Genomic DNA, 20975 nt, shown 5'->3' on the forward strand with positions numbered 1-20975 from the left:
ATGTAATGGTACTAAAGTTGACACATGCTCAGTGTGCTGTGGTGAAGTGATCATACTATAGTTAGCACATGCTCAGTGTGCTGTGGTGATGTAATCATACTATAGTTAGCACATGCTCAGTGCGCTGTGGTGATGTAATTAAATACTAAGGTATTTAAGGCTGAGAGAACTTGAAATAAATGGACTTCATATTTGACCATCCATGCGGGTCCTTGCCTCATCTCTCCTGCTCTAAGACCAAAGTCGTGGGGTGGTCCTGAGATTCCCTAGAGACCCAATCCAGACACTACATTTGGCACCCCAACTTGGGGCTCTTAAAAGTACACTACATAACACAAAATGCAATAACCCAGGTGTCGAGGACCACGCCTAAACACGAAACCCAGAAATATTGTAAAAGGCTAAAGGGGACTGTACCATTAAGAGGTGGGATGGTTCTCAGAAAGCCCCTACAGCTGTGAATCCTAACACACTTGAAGGAACTGCAAATCAGTTATTACTCCTATATGCCAGATTTTTTTTTTCTTTTGTGATCTCACAGTATACATAAAATACAAAATTTCTTATGGAAAGACCCTGATTCTATTTTCTATATGGTAGATATCAGTGGCGATAAACTCAAACAGAAATTTGAGGGCCAGTAAGCCATACATAAGAATCCCTGGAGACCACATATCACCTTGGAAAACTACATATCACCTATGTTTTATTATATTTTTATTTATTTTGTTAAATATTTTCTAATTACATTTTAATTTGGTTCTAACTACAGCAGAATGTTGTAGGTTGCATGTGACTCAAGGGCAGCATATTTGACACCTCCATCTGTAATAAATCCAGAATTTGCCATCAGAGACCCAACTAACCAAGAAAACAAGAATATTCATATCTACTAGTCAAACCATATTGTTCTTTGGATAGCATTAGTAGCCCACCAATAAATTCTTATTTTAACTCTACATTTTCTAAATCCTAATTGAACTTTTCAATCAAACAAGCATTCAGTAATTTTCTACTCTGTGCTAAGCTGTGTTCTAGATGCTAAAAATGAGACCTTTATGGCCCGCTTCTCATATTCAGCTCAGCCCCATCCAACTCTTCATCCTTGCTTTTTTGTTTTTGTTCAGTCATTCAGTCATGTTCAACTCTTCATGATCCCATTTGGGGTTTTCTTGGCAATGATACTAATGAGTTTGTGATTTCCTTCTTGAACCCATTTTACAGATGAGAAATTGGATCAAATAGGGTTAAGGGACTTGCCCAGGGTCACACAACTAGTAGGTATCCGAGGCCAGATTTAAACTCAAGAAGATGAGTCTTCCTCAATGTAGGCCATTCATTTAATAAGGGAAATCATAATAAAGAAATTCATTCCACCCATCCTTCAGTGCAGCAATATGCTTGCAATTTAGCATTTTAGAAAGTTAGTTGGAGCTTGGCTTGTGTGTCAGATTTACATTCAGATCTTCCAAAGTCCAACCAACCACACAAGGCTGTTATGGGGTAGGCACTTGGTAAACCTTAAAGGAACAATTAATGAGTTATTAGAATACTTCCATTGTTGAGTAAGGCAAGTATAGGATTTGACATGAAAAAGTAGTCCCAAGATGGCAGAGAAACAACATGAGTGAAGACCCAGAAGTATGAAAGAATAATCATGTCACTCTGAGATATTATTAACATTGAAACTCTGGAAAAATCCATTTTGATAAATATAATTATATCAATCGGTTAGGCTTTGTTTTGTCTTCTATTCATTCCTAGCCATTTTATTGTTTTGCTGACAGAAATTTCTTAGGCTTATTTTTATTACAATTTCATAATCAGTATATTTCAACATTGCTCTTTCAAGGAGATTTTAAAGATATTTTCCCCAGGAGGATTTTAAAACAATAAATTCAGCAGAGCTGAAAGTTAATTATCAGATGGGAATGCTATTGACAATCATTAATAGTATTAGCTATGTCTCATAAGATATAAATCCTATTTTGCTTAAAGGAAATCATTTTTTTCTTTTCTGTAGCAAGAAAATTGTGTTAAAGAAGCATGATTATATATTCTGTGAAGAGCCATTTCAGTTTTACTTTTTATGACTGAGTTGCCAAAATATGATACATAGTTTGGTCCTCTCTATGGGATGCAGTCTTTAATATATAAGATTTTAAACTATAGATGCAGAGAAAAATCCAAATCTTTTTACTGTCATAAAATGACTTAAATTAGCAAGCAATACATTTAAGCACAGACTTATTCTTTGATAGCTATGAGATCATATCAAATTCAAATCAGACAATGGTTAGCACCTTTTTGAGAAGCAATATATGGCTGTCAGAGTTGGACTGTAAAGAAAGCTGAGCACCACAGAATCAACACTTTCAAACTGTAGTGCTAGAGAAAACTTTTGAGAATCGTTTAGATAGCAAAAAGATCAATCAGTCAATATTTAAAGAAATTAATTCAGGCTCTTCACTGGATGGTCAAATACTAAAGGTGAAGCTTAAATACTTTGGCCACATAATGAGAGGATGAAACTCATTAGAAAAGACCCTGCTGTTGGGAAAGATTGAAGGCAAAAGGAAAAAGGAATGGTAGAGGATGAAATGGATAGATAACATCATGGAAACAATGAATATTAACTTGGACAGGTACCAAGAGATAGTAAAATATAGAATGGCCAAGCATGCTATGGTCTGTGGGCTCATGAACCATTCAATATTACTGAATGACTGAGCAAAAATACCACCACCACAGTAACCTTAAATAATTGGTCTTTTTCATTATATATTTTTCCCAAACAAATGACTTAAACTATAATGAGCCAAATTCTCTATTTTTCTTCCCCACCTGTTTTATTCTCATTCCAGTGCTTAACTGAGATTTTACTGAGTTAAACTAGAAACAGCCTGCTAGCAAGGCACCATATATAACAGCTGATATTTTGTTGCTCCAGACAAGTGGTGACTGAAATATTGCTGGAAAAGGGAAGCTATGCAGATACATCCATTCATTGTAGAGCTGTATTGCATTGTATTGTAGAGCACGGGGATGTGTGTGACTTCAGAAAAATACCTCTATATCGAAACCAATCAAATATACCAATCAAATATACCAATCAAATCATTCGTTAACTTTCTATTATGTGTCATGCAGTGAGGTTATTCTCAATTTCATACTCAGTATATCTCAACATTTCTCATTCAAAGAGATTTTAAAGATATTTTTCCCAAATGAATTTCTCCAAGTATAATGAAATACAAAACACATATATAGATATACCTAAAACAGAAATTAATTCATGAAGTCAATTCAAATGCTGCCTCCAAAGGGAATTAAGGAGCTGGTAGACTATACACCATCATCAAGAAAACAAATGCAAAAACCAAAATAGTCATTTTTTAAAAGCTTGTATTTATCTTTGATCATCATCACAAACTTACAAGGAAGAGGTTTGTATTATTATTTCCATTTTATAGATGAGGAAATTGTCAGGTGACTTGTTCAAAGCTCTACAACAATTAAGTAGAAGAGATGGGATTAGAACTCAGATCTGCTGATCTCATGCACTTTCTTTTTTTTCTTTTCCTTTTTTTTAAGCTAATAAGCACATTTATCTGAATTATAGCAAAACAGAAACAGAAAAAAGTATACATGGGAGAATAATACCACAGGTACCCAGTAAAGAAGCTCTCCCATTGAGGACAAGGCATCTCAGCTGACCAAGAGATAGAATCCTAGATTTCATCCAAAGAGAAATTCTCCAAAGTTTCTGAAATAAAAAGCTGGAAATGGGGGCACGATAAAGATTCCCTTTTATGTCAGCTTTTTCTTATATTCTTTTCTTTCAGCAACCTGAAGGGGGGGTGGGCATCTTCCATCTTTTCTCTCAAAACTGAGCATTTTCCAATAAGCTGGGACACAGTTGCCTGCTCTTTTCTTAAAGCTTTTCACATTTTTATTACATCCCATACAGGGCCATGTACATAATAGATGTTTGATATGTACTTATTGATTGGATTGCCTCAGGGACCCAGAGAAAAGATACAAAAGCACACATAGAATATTGATATAGCCAGATCCACTCCCTATCTTAGTATCTTAGTTGTTCAACCTTCTACTTAGTCCGATTGCAAACAAGGAATAATGTTTCCATTTGTTTCTGTTAAATTTCACTCATGACTTATAGTACAGATTTGGGAATTTTCAAGGCTGAATCTCTTAAATAGACTTTACCTAGCATTTTGTTCTGGTGTCTTTCTGAATCCAAGTTCATTATTTTAGCCATTGAATAGAGTATATGGCATCTCTTACACTAGACAATAAGATTATGTCTTAATTATTTTTTAGCATTTGTGCTCCATAAGTCTATGCACATAGTTGTTTATTATGACCTACACACACACACACACATACACACACACACACAGAGAGAGAGAGAGAGAGAGAGTTTAGAATTGGGTACACTTGCACTTTCCATCCTTTCCCTTGCTCTTTGTTTGCCCAGGTAGAGACCATGAAACTCTGGGTAGAGATTCAGAATCATGACAATTTGTTGTGTTAAACTGGCCAGAACTTGTCACCATTGATTGCTCCATATATGTATATATATATATATATGGTTTACTACTTTCTCAACAATTTCTCAACAATATATATATATATGGTTTACTACTTTCTCAACAATTTCTCAACAATTTCCTCCCTGTTCAGTACTTCAAGGACTTGTGGTTTCACAATTTTTGTTTTATTTTCCAGTGATGCTAATCATAAGCCCTCTACAACTTCGCCAAGTGAACTACATCCAAACTTGAATTTAATGAGGTTAATCTTTAAATACCAACCAACCATTGCAAGCTATATTGAAAGCCTCTCCAGCCCGGCAAAATCTGACAGAATTTGAGCTTCACTGCCATAGTCTTTAAGACTTCAGAGCTGCCTCCATGCCACAATGAGTCTTTTGGATTATTTTCCCTCTTGCCTTTGTCTTTATACATCAGAGACTCAAAACAAAATCATAGCCCCAGTGAGTATTACACCAGTGTATACAAATACCTAAAGAATTCAAGTACAACAAAGGAACTTGAGAAGATGTAACTACTACTATGTGCCAGGCAATATACTTCAAGCCAGAAATGCAATGACAAAAGAAAACAGTCTCTGTTTTTAAAGAGATTATTTTCCTTACAAGAGAGACAAGATGTACATACGTGTGTGTGTGTGTGTGTGTGTGTGTAATGGGAAACAAAATACATATGTAGGTATACACAAAGCAAGAATTATTGCTATTGAAATCTTGTTTAAGCCTCTTAAAACTTTATCTGTCAGTCCTCAAATGCTTTCAAAGAAAACAAATATTTTAAGGAGAGACAGCAAGGAAATCGCCCCCTGAAAACACCTTTCCATACCAAATTGGAAATTCATTATTTTCTACTTCAGCAAATATACTGACTATCATTCTTCTGGGAAATAAAAAAGGATGTCATGGCCATAGTAGCAATGTCTATTCCCTATTAAAGGTTGGGGGGAAGAAAAGGAAATCATAGGTAGACAGAGGCAGAGAGGAGGAAAAGAAAAAGAGAGAGAAAAAGGAAGGAAGGAAAGGAGACTAAGAGGAAGAGTGAGAGAGGGAGAAAGTAGAAGAAAGAGGGAAAAGGAGAGGAAGAGAAATAGATACAGAGAGACAGTGAAAAAAAAATGGTCAAATGTAGGAGGTAACTTTCTTTTCCATAGTAAGGTATGATCATGAACAACCACTGATTCTATTCAGTTTTTTTAAAGTCTTTAACTGGATAATGGCAATAACTTTTTGATAATTAGCAATTAGATGGCATGGTAGATAGACTGATGAATTTGGAGTCAGGAAGATCTAAGTCCAAATACTGAGTAGTGGGAGTAATTTTTATCTACATTTTACAGATGAGTAAACTTGAGACAGAGATTAAGTGACTTGCCCAGAATAACACAGTGAATGTTTGAAGTTAGATATGAATTCAGACCTACTTGACTTTGTTGCAACTGTCTTCACCAAGTTGTTGTGCTTTGTGAGTTAATTAATCATCTCTCATTTGCTCACATCCAAAAGCAAATACTTATGTTAATTGGTTAAGTGCCTACATTGCTCAGTTTTTCCTGCTCACATTTTTCAATTATGCAAAATTGTTCTCAAATATTGACCTCTGCGTATGTCACAAGGGACATGGTCTTTGAGGGAAGAAAATATTCCATTGGAATATAAAGGAATTTATTTCCAAGTTTCTTTTCTGAGCTCATGAACTTCACCATGTTAGTCCAAGAACATTATGTTGTTCATAGCATTCTCACTCTCTCTATTGTTATTAGTTTGCATTTTGATTTTTTTCTGTTTTTCTTTTTCTTCTTTCTTGATCTGATTTTCCTTGTGTGACCAGATAACTGTATAAATATGTATACACATATTGGATCTAACATGTATTTCAACATATTTAACGTGTATTGGACTATCTGCCAGATGGGAGAAAGAGTTGGGGGAAGAAGGGGAAAATTTGCAATAAAAGGTTATGCTAGGTTCAATGCTGGAAAAATTACCCATGCATATGCTTGGTAAATAAAAAGCTTTAATTAATAATAAAAAAGAATTTTATGTTGTTTTCCATAGATTTCTGAAAGAAGACTTTATCAATGCATCCTAAGATGAAATATTATGTTCCAGCAATGAAGTTGCTTGTTCTTGGTAGGAAATAAAATTTTCTTAATTATCTACTATGTGCCAGGCACTAAACTAAATTACTTTGAACATAGGAGATTTTTTAGTAAATGTTTATTGAAATATCAGCAATCATTTTATCTCATCAAAAGAATCATCTCTAATGTTGTTAACATAGGATTATTGATTTAGAACAAGAAAGGACCTGAGAAGTTATTTAATCCAACTCCTGACTTTACAAATGAGGAAACTAAAACTCAGAGAAGATAAGTGCCTTGCTTAATAGATATAAATGATGTGCTCTCATCTATGTTATAATGGGGAGAGGGGGAAGCAGAGGAGATAGATAGAAGTTGAGTTGGTAGCCAGGGGCACTGCTAACACTTAGCTTAGAATTCCTTAGTATGTCATTTCACTTCTCTAAAGCTTGGAATCTTCCTTTGGCCCAACTAGATGGCACAGAGAAAATATATAGTTCCAGGCCTGGAGTTAGAAAGACCTAAATTCAAATCTTGACTCAAAAACTTAGTAGCTGAGCAACCCTGGGCAAGTCACTTAATCCCATTTGTCTCAGTTTTCTCATTTGTAAAATGAGCTAGAGAAAGAAATGACCAACCATTCTAGTTATCTTTGCCAAGAAACTGCCAAGTGGAGTCATAAAATGTTGAATCCTACTGAACAATATCTTTCTTTATAAAATGAAGGTATTGGATTAGAGGCTCTCCTATTTGACTCTCAAAATTAAAAAGTATCCTGAATCCATTGAATTCTATTTGAGCTTAAGCACAACACCTTATGTATGATTTATACGTTACAAAAGTTAGTGAAAGAATAGAAATCATATACAAAATCTTAAAATATTCCTGACAGTTTCAGCACATAGACTATTCAACTTATAGTCTCTTTTATTTCATTTTTAAAAGTATCATTCACTAAAACTAAAAACTCTTACTTGTAAAACTGCAGAAGTTTTGGTGGAAAGGAGATTTTTTAAATAAAAAAAATAGATTATAATAAGAATCATAGATTGCATTTAAATATCACTTTTAAGTCCATAAATCACTTTCCTTATGATAACGTTTTTGAAATAGATTAAGTAAATATTATTAAATTCATTTTTAAAAAGGAGAAATGCATTTAGAAAATTGAAGTTGCCCATAGTTATCTAGCTAATAAATGAGAAAAATAAGACTTCAACTCAAATCCTTTGATTTGCAAGTTCAAAAACATTTCTCCTACTCAAACAATATTTGTGGCAATATGACAACAATGTAATATGTATGTATGTGTATATATATATGCAAATATATATATATGAGCTGTATTATATATCTATTATATTCAATTCCTCCAGCCTTAGCCAAAGTTGATATTTATTTTAAAAAATCATTTTATTGCTTGATTAGGGTAGTTGAATTATGGCTAAGGCTAAAGGGACAAAGAAAAAGGAAGAAAAAAAAGCTGATATGGCTTAGAATAAAGGCTCGACAATACTTAGACACAGATCTAGCTGTTGTAATCTTCCTTAACTTTCATTTTCTCCTCACAAGGCAAAGGCTTTTAATTTTTAAGATGTATACAGAGTCAAAGCATTTTTTTAAATATTACCTAGCTGATATGTAGTATTCTTGTGGACTTAAATATAGTAATTCACCTCTATATAATGCCTTAAGGTTTGCAATACATTTTACATATATTTTCTCAGCTGATTCCCAGAACAACCCTGTGTGGTTGGCATTATTATCTCCATATTTCAGGATGTGAAACTAAGGCTTGGTATGGTTAAGTGATCTGTTCAGTGTCTCACAACTAAAAATGTCAAAGGTAGGCTTCAAATCCAAGTATTCCTGACTCTAAAACTAAGCTCTGTCCACTACACCACGCTGCCTCTGAAACCTGAGAAAAACATTTCATTGCCTTGATTTTTCTCCTCTTGTTCAAATAAGTATAACCAAATCTGGAGAGGTTAGATATGGGAATCATTTGCATAGAGATGATAAATAAAAGAGAAAGAGAAAGAGAAATAAAAGTTTTAAAGGGAGAACAGACCATTGAGGAACCTATAATAAATGGTAATGAGCTGATTGATAGCAAGAACTGAGAAGAAAAAAAGTGTGACAGATAGAAAAAGATCCAGGAGAGATCAGCATCACAAAAAACTTAGAAGAGGAAGAATACCCAGAAAACAGTGATCAACAGTATCAAAAGTTATGTTTGATGATGAGGACTAAAAAAGAATTTTTGATTTGGCAATTTAAAAAATATTATTGATAATTTGGAAAGAACAGTTTTAGTTAAAGAATGATTGTAAATAGCTTTCTCAAGGAGTTTTGTCATAAAAATGAAAATATACTATGATATTAAGAAAAGATGATTGGATTAAGTGAGGTTTTAGTTTGTTTTGGTTTTAAGGATGAGGAAGAGGAATATATAGGAGAGTTTATACACATCAAAGAAGCAACCAGAAGATAGGGATTGATTGAAGACTAATAAAAGTAAGAATGATACTAAAGACAATCTATTGGAAAAGAGTAGATAAAATGGAATCAAGAGTTCTTGTAAAGACCTTTCCTAAGAAGAAAAAGGACCACCTCTTCATGGGGGTGGAAGGGAAAAAAAGATAGAAGAGAAGAGAAATTTGAGAGAAGCAAGATGAAAAAGAAGAGAAAAAAGAAAGCTCTTGGAAAATGGCCTTATATTTTCTTCTTTTTCTCTCTCTCTTCCTCTCACTTATGTGGGAATTGATTTGAGATGCTACATCTCCCTCTTTCTAATCAGTGCTTCCACAGAATGAAGTAAAATGGTTAAAGTATTGTATTCATCCCCAGGAGAAGAAATTAGATACTATGTTTATCTCAGAAGTATCTCTAGTATATCATTTGCAAGGTTATAGGATAAAATGACAGGATAGCCTATAAAAAAAAGAAGGAAGAAGACAAGAAAATCTTTTATTAAAAATGGTAGGATTTTATGATTCCCAAGTGCTCTGGGACATTCTTTCATTGCTGAACTATATTGATTTAAAAGATAATGCTACTGGGTAAATCTTACATTTTAGTACAGGCTCAGGAAATGTAACTTTCCAAAGAGGAAAATAAACACTGCTATGGCAACAAGTTAAGAAAGTCAGTATATAAGCTGAGCCTTCCTTCAGTCATTCACATTATCTTCAAGAATGTTATCTGTTGAAAGCTTCCAGATTCTCAACAATCAGTCTTCCCTGACCCACAATTTACTCATTTGGGACTTGAAGGCAAGATGGACTTAGATAAATAGAAAAGAAAGAAGCCATTTCAGGTATGATGAATATCAAGGAAGAAGAGCAAAACAGTGATAGTCTACTTTAGTAAGAAACAACTCTTCTCAACTCTGCCCCATTACATCCCTTGAAAGTAACCATACATGCAATCTTGCAGAATCCTGGGAGCTTTGTTCTGCATCCTTGGTCACTAGGAGTAAGAGGAGGATACTAGTACCTCAAATCTTTCTCCCTATTCTTTCTGTAACAGCAAGAAAAAACGGAATCAGGGAACTGGATAGGAGTAACTTATTTTACTTCTGCTCAAGAAATATCTATTCTAATATTATCTTTATCATTGATATGAGCAACCAGTGAATCAATAGTAGAAGAACGCATCTGGGGACATATACCAGAAGAATCCATCTACACTTGGGCTGCAGAATAGGAAGCATTTAAACCAAGTTCACCCTGTATTTGGTGGCAGTCTATAATTGTCAAATTGACCTATCATTCATAAATTTCATGTTGCAGTTTATGAGAGGGTAATAATAATAATGTGTATAATACTTTAAGGTTTGCACTTAAGTGCATTATAAATGTGTTATTTTATTTAATCTTCATAAAAACCAAGTAAAGGAAGGTTCTACTGTTATCATGCATTTTAACTGAGACTGAAAGAAAAAGTGATATGGCTAGAGTCACATAGCTAGTAAGCATCTCAGATAGGATTTGAGCTCAGTCCTTTCTAAATTCAGTAACTTAATCACTGATTCACACTAGCTTCCTTGAGGAATAATTGGTCAAAATTCCAGAACTCTCAGGTCAAAGAGAAAATATTATAAGCATCCAGAAAAAAATAATTCAAGTAGAGTGAAGTCACATCAGAATAACACAAGATTTAGCAGCTTCTACATTAAAGAACCAGAGGGTTTAGAATATGATATTATAGAGAGCAACAAAACTAGAATTGCAACCAAGAATCACCTCCTCAGAAAAACTGAGTATAATCCTTCAGGACTTTCAGACATTCATTTTGAAAAGACCAGAGCTAAATAGAAAATTTGATTTTCAAATACAGTATACAGAAAAAGCATAAGAAGGTAATTAGAAAGTGATATCATAAGGGACTTCATTAGATTTATCTGTTTACATTCTTACATGGGAGGATGATATTTGTAACTTAGAACTTTTTCATTATTATGGCAATATAGTTGAATACGAAGAGAATATCTTTTTTTTTAAATGATGAAATGAAGGGGTGAAGAAGGAATGTACTAAGAGAAAGGAAAAAGGAGAAGTGGAATGGTTTTAATAATCTGCCATAAAAAAGAGGAAAGAAAAAGCTTCTACAGTGGTGAAAAAGAGAGAAAGGAGAGAAGAATGAATGAATTTTACTCTCATCAGAATTAACTCAACATAGAAAAAATATATACATACTCTATACAGATATAAAAATTTATCTTGCTCTGCAGAAAATAGGAAGGGAATGGGATAAAAGAGGGGGAAGGGGATTAAAAGAAAGGACATATTCGGGGAGTGAGTGATCAATAGCAAAACACTTCTGAGTATAGGCAGGGTAAAAGGAGAAAGAGAATAGAATAAATGGGGGAAGTACATTTAGCAATAGTAATTATAAAAAGAATTTTGAAGCAAGTTTCTTTGATAAGGCCCTATGTATGAGAACATACATAGAAGGAATTGAGTCAAATTTATAAAAAATAAAAGCTATGCCCAAATTGATAAATGATCAAAAAAAATATGATTTTTGCCCAAAAGGCTATAAATTTCATCCAACAGTGCACTATTAGGCATGAATATCAAAAAGAGATTTTTAAAAGGAAAAGGACCTATATTACAAAAATATTTGTAGCAGCAAGCTTCTCAGGGCAAAAAATTGGAAATTTTTTTAACTTTATTTTTCTTGAGGATTTTGTTGGAATCTTTACAAACTGCTAACTAATTAGAGTTGATCTAATCTTACAAGAAGATGTTTTGGGCAGAACCTGAAACAAGGTACTAAGTAGAACTAATTAATACAAGGCTTGTGTTCACACCTTTACTCATTGGAGTTCACAAGTATGCCAGCTTCACAAAGTAAACTTTGTACCTTTCTGAGTTCACACCTCCCTTGAAGCTCTTTGGGCCAGAGAGCACTATGGGAGAAAACCCACAATCCCTCTCTTGAAGGAGCATAAATAGAGCTTCAATGGGCCAGTCAAGGAAGTTTTCAGAAGAAGAAGCTACAAGTCGAGATTTCAGCGGAATTATGCCAGAAGCCCTCTCTCCGAGGCAAGGCAAGAGAGAATATTTTCCACTTGGCTGGCTGGTGGCGGAAGAAAGAGTTTTCAGAGGAAGAAGCTATGAGTCGAGAGTTCAGCGGACAACCAGATTCATCTTCATCTCACACCACTGTGATTGGTGGCTGGGCTCCTGCACTCCCCCCACTGAGACCAAGCTGGTCTGAAAGACTCACCAGAAAGCTAGCTGAGCCCCAAGTGAAGGAGACAAGAGATTCATTCCATCTTTGTGCTGGCTGGAGGCAGAAGAAAGCAGAGGCAGAGGCTGAAGGACAAAACCTTTGGGTTTGGAGACATTCGGAGGGCTCTAAGCTAAACCAGCTGTGTTTTGAGAAGAACAAGAACTCCAATATTTGAACTCCAACATTCTGGCGCCCGAACAGGGACCGACAAAATCCTGATTCCAGGGAAGGCACCCAGAGAGAACATTTGAACTCCAACAGATTTTTCCTAAATTAGAGTGGAAGATCTATATTTTTTTCTACAATATGGAAATGTTTTGCATAATTTCACATGTGGTTTCTTAACAGGGACTGGAGGTGAAGATAAGAGAGAGAGAATCTGGAATCCAAAAGTTTAGGAAATGTAAAAAAATATTTTAGTGTAACTGGGAAAAATAAATAAATATTATTTTTAAAAGAAATAATAGACCAAATAAATTTCTACAAAAATTGAAGTGGCCTGACTTTGGTAGTCTGGGTTTTCTTACCACATTCTTCTGTTTTGTGTGATCCTGGCTACTGAAATGAGAAGTTCCTTCTGGGGATCCATTCTTGTATCTGATGCCAGGACATGAAGTACACCAAAAAGGTTTTAAACAATGATGTTATTTCATATTTGTTCTGACTACCAGATATCTGGTCCTCCTGTGTCACTTAGTATACCTAGTGACATGTATCCTATGTGACAACAAATTTGCTACATCATATACATATACATACATGTGAGGTTATAATACATAATTATAATAACATAGCCCAATCTTATAATTGTATCTTGGTTTACTATTGCCATAAAGTAAGGTATAAAAACTAATAAGAAAAAAAATTTAATAACATGATCATAGAATAGTAGCTCTAGTCCTGGAAAAGCTCTCAGAAACCACCTAGCCCAACTCTTTTATTTTTTAGAAGAGGAAATTGAAGCCCTAGAAGGTCTAAATGACATCTATGCTATTATACAGATGATGTCTCTTATATTGACTTAAAAAGTTAAATCATTTCGGTGGGCAAATTATCACCATAGCAACTAAATTTGGTTTAATTTATGGTACTATAGAAATACTAAATTTAGTCAGAAGATCTGAATTCAAAATCCCAGATTTATCTCTTTCTAACTGTGTGATATTGAGTAAGTCATTTAATACTCACTGAGCCTTAATTTCCTCATATGTTTAATTAACACAACAGTTCAACTATCATACATTTATAGCAAAATGAACCATAGGTATCTTAATTTATTCAAAATAGAAAATATGATTTTTTCTTGAAAAATATTCTTTCTTCTTAATTTCCCTTTTTCTTTTGAGGATACCATCATCCGTTCAGTCAACCATAGCTTATCAGTTAGTTATATCACTCTGACATCTCTCTCATATGTATCTACTCATGTGACTAATATTCTAGTTCCTTATCACCTTTCACCCAGACTATGTCTTCAAGATGGCACAATGGATAGAGGGCTAAGCCTGGAATCAAGAAGATCCATCTTCCTGAGTTTAAATCTGGCATCAGATACTTATTAGCTATATGATCTTGGGAAAGTCACTTAACCTTGTTTACCTCTATTTATTCTTCTGTAAAATGAACTGGAGAAGGAAATGGCACATCACTCTAGTATCTGTGTCAAGAAAACACTAAATAGGGTCATGAAGAGACAAATAAAATTGAAAAAAAAATGACAACGAACATCACAATAGCCTCCCTCTCTGGCTCTCCAACCTATCTTCCATATGTAGTTGCCAAATTGATAGTCCTAAAGCACAGAGATTATTTCACCCTCTTCCCTCTTGCCTTTAGGGAAAAAAAATACAATTTCTTCTCTTTGGCAGTTAAAACCCTTTGCATCTAGTTCCATCCTGTCTCTGCAATTTAATTGCACATTTAATGTACTTCACATAGTCCACATTCCCACCAAACTTGCTTACTTATTCCTCCCTATGCATGACATCCCATTTTCTACCTCTATGCTTCATCCTTAGAATTCACTGCCTCATCATTTCTACCTGGTGGAATTCCATTGAATGTCATCTCCCAAATTGCTTTGTTTTTATCTTTTCTCATATTCTGTGTTTACTTATTCTTGTACATAGTGCATTCCTACCCAAAGAATGTAAGCTCTTTGAGGACAGGAGCTATTTAATTTTTATCTGTGTATCCCCAGTTTGTAGCACTATACTCGGCACCTAGTAGATAGATATCCCAACCAAAGCTTGATAATTGAATAATGCTTTAAAGTTTATATATCATTTTCCTCAAAGCAATTATTGCTTTTCAATTTTACAAATGAGGAAACTGAGGCTGAAGTTGAGCCAATCCAAATTATATAGATGGAAAACATTAGCCTCAAGACTTAAACTTGAATTTCCTGATACAAATATCACTATTCCAGCAATGCTAGAATAATACCAACAGAAGTATTACCTACCTTGCAAGACTGTTGCAAAGAAAATGAGAAATATATTATTGTTCATTAATATTACTTCTAAACAGGTTTGAAGGAAAAAATCATAATTGAAGCCTCCCTCCCCATAAAGGAATTTCTATGTTTGAGAAGATATGTGACCTGAAAAACCAATGACATGAAAAATTTCAACATACACAAAAAGAAAAATTAAGTTATATTAATCCCCTAATGAACATCTTTGTTGTTTGGAAACTTCTCCCAACACAACAAAATCACATGAAAGAGCACATCAAACATTATTTTATTTATCTACCAATATTCTCTCCTTAGCTTCCAAACCTTGCACACTAATCATGGGGCAATATTGATTATTTACATATAGATTTTATTTAGGACACTTTGTGAAATCAACAGAGTGGCAGTGACAGCTGCTGAATCTCTGTTTGCTATTATTGATCTGTCCATGTAGCCTTAATGGGCTTTCCTTAGATAGGAAAATTAGATAAAAGGTGAGACTAGGTTTGCATTTGGAGGCCAAGTTTTCTGAATCTTTATTATGTTTTGAAAGTAACAGTCACAAAATGTTTCTGTTTTGCCCAAAATCCAGACTTCCTTAAGCACTAATGGGTCCAAAATATAAAGTACAACAGATGACTAATCCACACAATTGAAAACCACCCCCGAGTGCCGCCCACTAAGGCATACAAAAAGGAAGTACTTCTTATTCTTTTGTTCCTGGGATGTAAAAGATTAATCCTCTAAGCAAAGAGCAAAATAGCCTTTTTTACAGAATAGACCTTTGTGGAAAGTCAGCTACAAAATCAAACCCCCTTTTCTCATGATACAGGATTGTATCAAGGAGCTTTGGTTCCCTAATTTCTTACAGATCTTACCTTAAATGAGATAGCACTACAGGATCATTTTAATTAATATACTAATTCCTAGCTTTTCCCTCCATTCCTGATAGAAATGAAGGACATCAGTGATGGGTTATATCTTCATTGTTACAGCACACAATTGGGAGACATATAAAATCCATTATCTCCTCTTGTAATATTAATGATAGCTACCCATTCATAGGCCACTTTGATCACCAAACATTTGATACCCTTTACTTTCTTTAGATTATTTTTATCATACCCAAAGTACTTTATAATTTAATTTTAATAAAACATCATCTTTTTCTTCCTATCTAAGCTCCACTTTTAGTTCCCTGGATTTCTTTTTCTGTCATGTCTTAGTAACCTTCTAACTCTGGAGAACCATTCTGTCCCTATTGGTCTCTTTTAGTAACTGACCAATCCTTTGTAGGACCTCCATTTTAAGGAAGTGATCAGGCCAGCTCCATTCCTAACTCTTCAAACTTTTTTTCTATACTATGACCATGTAGATCTCAAAAATATCCTTATCCAATCACCTCATTTTATAGATGTAAAAATTAAGCCCAGGGAATAGAAATGATTTATCAAAGCCACAATTAGTGGCAATAGTAGAATCCACATATGTAATTTGTCATCTGCCATTCTTTCCTTATGCTGCTATTTCTTCATAATAACATTTTTCAACTTTCTAAAGACTCATTAAAAAATTGATCATCCCTTGTCCTGCAACTGAGTCCTACGTATATAACCTTTAAGAGGGGATTGATGACAGTACTGTCAAGAATCCAAGTCTTCTTCCCATTAGTGGTTGCTAAGAACAAAAGAGAAGATTCTAATGAATGTACAGATGAAAAGCAGAATTTTTACACAGAAAAATTGAAGTGATTATGAATCCTGAATCATCATGTATTCCACAATACACATAGAATACATGGTTTGTCAAAACACTATTCTACTAAATACAGACAGTTCTTCCCTACCACTCTTAACTATGGGTTTTGAGAAGTAGATTTTATACATTCATTTTTTTTTTTGGCAGAGTGAAATCAAAGCAGAGCAGAAAGATTTGACCACTCCAGGGGGATACCAACTAAGCTTCAGGAACTGCAGAGGCCAGACTAAAGCAATAAATTAGGAAGAAAGACAGCATGAAAGAAAGCTATCTTGATTCAACTCCAGCCAGAAGGCAGATATTTGTTCACTATTTGTCAATGTGAAAAGAAAGGCTTCTTGCTTGTTTGATGGCAGGTAATCAAATATGAGCAGATTGGAGCATTCATGTGTGTGTGGTGGTAGTGAGGGGGTGGGATACGGGGAGAGGAGGATGACAAGATACCATAAACAAAGCACACAAACTTAAGAGAAAAAGAGATCTAAAAACTCATGGATGCTGGAGGCCACCTGAGGGGAAAAGCTTAAGGAAGGATAAGACCCTAAAAATTACTATTAGATAAAGATCAAGAAATAAAAGATTGAGATCTGATTAGATTGAATGAATCTTCCAGAAACTCCAGTTTAAGAGCATGATTTATTAGTACCAGCACAAATCCTTGGGAAGGTGGGGAGAACCCAGGTAGGGATAGGGAGACATTCAAGTCAGTTGGATAGAATGTGCTCAAATATATTACATAATCTTCTGCCAACCATTCTGATCTCAGACATTTGAGGAAATAGAATTCTAGTTGCTGACAGAAGGGTGCACATATGTGTTTCCTTAATATTAATAACTATATCTTAGACCACATAAGACAACATGTTCCAAATAGATATTTGACTTAAATATAAAATGTCACATCTTTTAAAAATAGGAAGAAGAAGAATAGTTTTCTTTTGAAACTTTGGCTTGGGGAAGAATTTTTAAACAAGAGTTATGGATAACAAAATATGAAATACATACTTTTAATTACATAATGTTGAAAATCTGCTTGTACAAAATCAATGCAACTAACATAAAAAGAAAAACTATTAATTGGAAAAGCCTTTGTGATTAATATCTCTGTCAAGTATCTGATAGTCTATTTATGGAGAATTAACACTATTCCATAAAGTTAAGAACCTCCCTTAATGGATAAGTAATCAATGAATATGAACAAATAGTTTTCAAGAGCAAAATTTTTGAACTATTAATGATACTATGAATAATTGCTCCAAATAAGTGATTTGTAATATGACAATGCAAACTAAAATGACACTAAGATTTTAGCTCACACTCAGCAAAGTGATAAAGATGATGCAAAAATGAGAGGAGTAGCATGCCATAATAGAAATAAAGAATTCAGATTAAATTCTCTCTCTGAGTTTTGTGACTTTAGATAAGTCCCTTAATTTCTTGGAACTCCAATTTCCTGTTCTATAAAATGAGGATGTTGACCTTTGAAGTATCTTTTAGTTCTAGATCCATGAGTTTATAAAATAGTCAATACTAGAATTGTTGTGAGAAGACAGGTAGATGGTTGGTGGAGTTATGAATTAGTCCAGTTTTCTGGAAATCAACTTGAAATCATGCTTTAAAAAGTAACCAAAGTGCCCATATCCTTTGATAATGAATCCCAATGCTAAACATTTATTTCAAGGAAATTAAATACAAAAAAAAAAGGATTTCATGAATCCCTAAGTATTCATTTCAGGGCTTTTGAAGGAGGGAAAGAAACAGGTGTCCCCTGGCTTGAGGAATTCCTGAACAAACTACATTACATGAAGGCAATGGAATATTACTGAGACAAGTTTGAAAAACTTAAATGTGGGAAGACATGTGAATTGATGCAAGGTTACATAGGCAAAACCAGGAAAAAATATGCTCAATGATGACAGCATTATCAATGTAAATCACCACACAAAATTAAATGCTAGTTCAAGTTTGGAAAAGCCTGGTACACATGAAGAATCAAGTTGCTTTGTTTTGTTTTTTCTCCCTCTCCTTATCCCTTTTTATGCCATTGAGTTTTCATTCTCTATAAATATTGCTTTCACTGCTACTTTTTTTTTAAACCACCATTCTGTCATTTGTCCCATCCCATATCTTCCCCCGGCCTGTTGGCATTTACTTTGGTCAGATGACAACAGAAATGTTCCATCCCCTCTCTGAAATGAAATCAGATATGGGTCATATGTTTGTACAGGGGAAGCCCCACCCTCCAAGAAATATTTTTTTTCCCATCAGAGCCTCAGCCTGTATAGTTTCTGAAATTGTTTCTGTCTCTACTCCTATACCTGGCCTGAGTTCACAAAGTAGGGCCAACTTTATTCCTCCACCTTCCCTTTCAAAAGAAAACAAGATCCCTCCAACTCAAGAGAAACACCAATCGGGTAATTGTTTCAAAAGTTTCATTTTTTTTTAGCCCAAACTTCATATAATAAAGTTCTGAGAGTACCAAAAAAACCAAACCAAAACAAACAAATGAAAAAAAATCTGAATGCTATATAACCATAACATATAAGCTTGGTTGGCCCTGAAGAAGAATTGAGCTTGAGGATTGAGTACCCATCGTCTCTTTATTGTAAAGATGGAGACTCTGGATGTAGAATATCAAATTATGATAGATTAATTGATTAGTTTTGTTGGATGGACTTTCCCCTTCTTTTAAAAATCTTTTTTTTTTTTTTAACAGGGGAAGGCTTGAAGGATAGCAGAAGCAAGGAAGAATGTAGTCAAAAATTAATGTGATATAAAAACAAAACACATCAATAAAAAGAGAAAATAATAGTGGTATTTATAGAATATTTTAGACAACAATGGCTTTAGATAACTTATATTCCTGGAGTCTCACAATAAATATGTGAAGTAGATGTTACAGGAACTATTATCCCCATTTCAAAGAGGAAAAGACTGAGTTTCAGATAAATGAATTGACTTGCCCCTTTCTTCATGGTCACATAGCTCAAAGTGTTAGAGAAAAAATTCAGATTCAGATCTTAGAATCATAGACTTTCAGAGCTGGAAGGATCTTAGAAGGTAACCAGTTTGTTGGTTGTAAAGTGATTATCTGAATAAGAAATCTCACTACAACACAAATGATAAAAGGTAATGTCTTTGTTTGAAGACCTCCAGTAAGGGAGAACTCACTACCTCCAAAATTTTAAGGATTTTTTTTAAATCCAGCAAACTAGTAAGAATAATTTCAATGAAAAACATTAGTTTTCTTTCCAAGTAAGAGGCAAGAGCTCAGCTGGCAAGCCAATCTGGTTGAGGCTGCAAAGTCCATCAAGAAAGATACAAGTAATAGTTTGTGCCAAGTGGAATGCTCTCTTGCCTAATATCTAACTCTCCTGAAGAAACTACACCTGGAACATTACCCTTCCTAACTTTCAACTCTTAATTTCTTTGCCTTCCTTTAAAAATTAAGCACACTTTCTTCACATTGTCTTTTGTGGTTCCTTCCAACCCCCAACACACACACACACACACACACACACACACACACACACACACACACACCATAGTACTTTGCTCTTAAACTACCTTTCATCTATTCTGTATTTATCTTGAATGTATGATCTTTATGTATTTGATTTCCGTCATTATAATAAAAACCTGTTGAAAGCAGAAACTCTTTTTCCCCCTTTATATCCACAGTGTTTATCATAGTGCATATCACATAGTAAGCACCTAATAAATGCTTTTTTTGATGTCATTAGTCTGTGTTATGAACAAAGGATGAACAACAAATACTAAATTAAATTAAAATTTTTAGCATTTTCATTTGTGTGACAAAGAAATGAACCCACTGCTTTGTATAATTTACTGTACAAAGCTAATTTGTAGATTCTGAAAATTTTTGTGTTATGTGTTATGTAAATGTACTCTCAAGGATTTGGTTATTTTACAAAAATAATCAAAAATAGTTACTGGATTGAGATTGAATTGAATCAAAACATTTCAAAAGTAGAAGGACCCATAGCAAACCTCTAATCCAATTCCCTCCTTTTATAAGTGAGACAGTAAGACCCAGAATGGTTAAAGTGAACACTCTAATTTTACAATCTAGGCACAATTAAGACCCCAGTGGTCTCTTCACTTATTGAATAGGGTTTTTTTTTTTTTCTTTTGTATTTGACTCTTCATGACCCCATTTGGGATTTTCTTGGCAAATATATTGGAGTGGTTTGCTATTTCTTTCTTCAGCTCATTTTAAAGATGAGGAAAGTAAGGCAAAAAGGGTTAAGTGACATGCTCAGGGTTATATATCTAGTAAATGTCTGAAGCCAGATTTGAATTCAGGAAAATGAGCCTTTCTGACTCCAAGCCTGGCACT

The 20975-nt window shown here is 34.2% G+C and overlaps 1 protein-coding gene across 1 annotated transcript in view; it reads right to left on the minus strand.

Moving 5' to 3' along the window:
* The window catches only part of LOC127557095 (opsin-3-like), an 83153-nt gene that overhangs the window by 43030 nt on the left and 19148 nt on the right, over positions 1–20975 (minus strand). The window lies entirely within an intron of this gene.

The sequence above is a fragment of the Antechinus flavipes genome, chromosome 3, assembly GCF_016432865.1.
Source record: "Antechinus flavipes isolate AdamAnt ecotype Samford, QLD, Australia chromosome 3, AdamAnt_v2, whole genome shotgun sequence".
Lineage (NCBI taxonomy): Eukaryota > Metazoa > Chordata > Mammalia > Dasyuromorphia > Dasyuridae > Antechinus > Antechinus flavipes.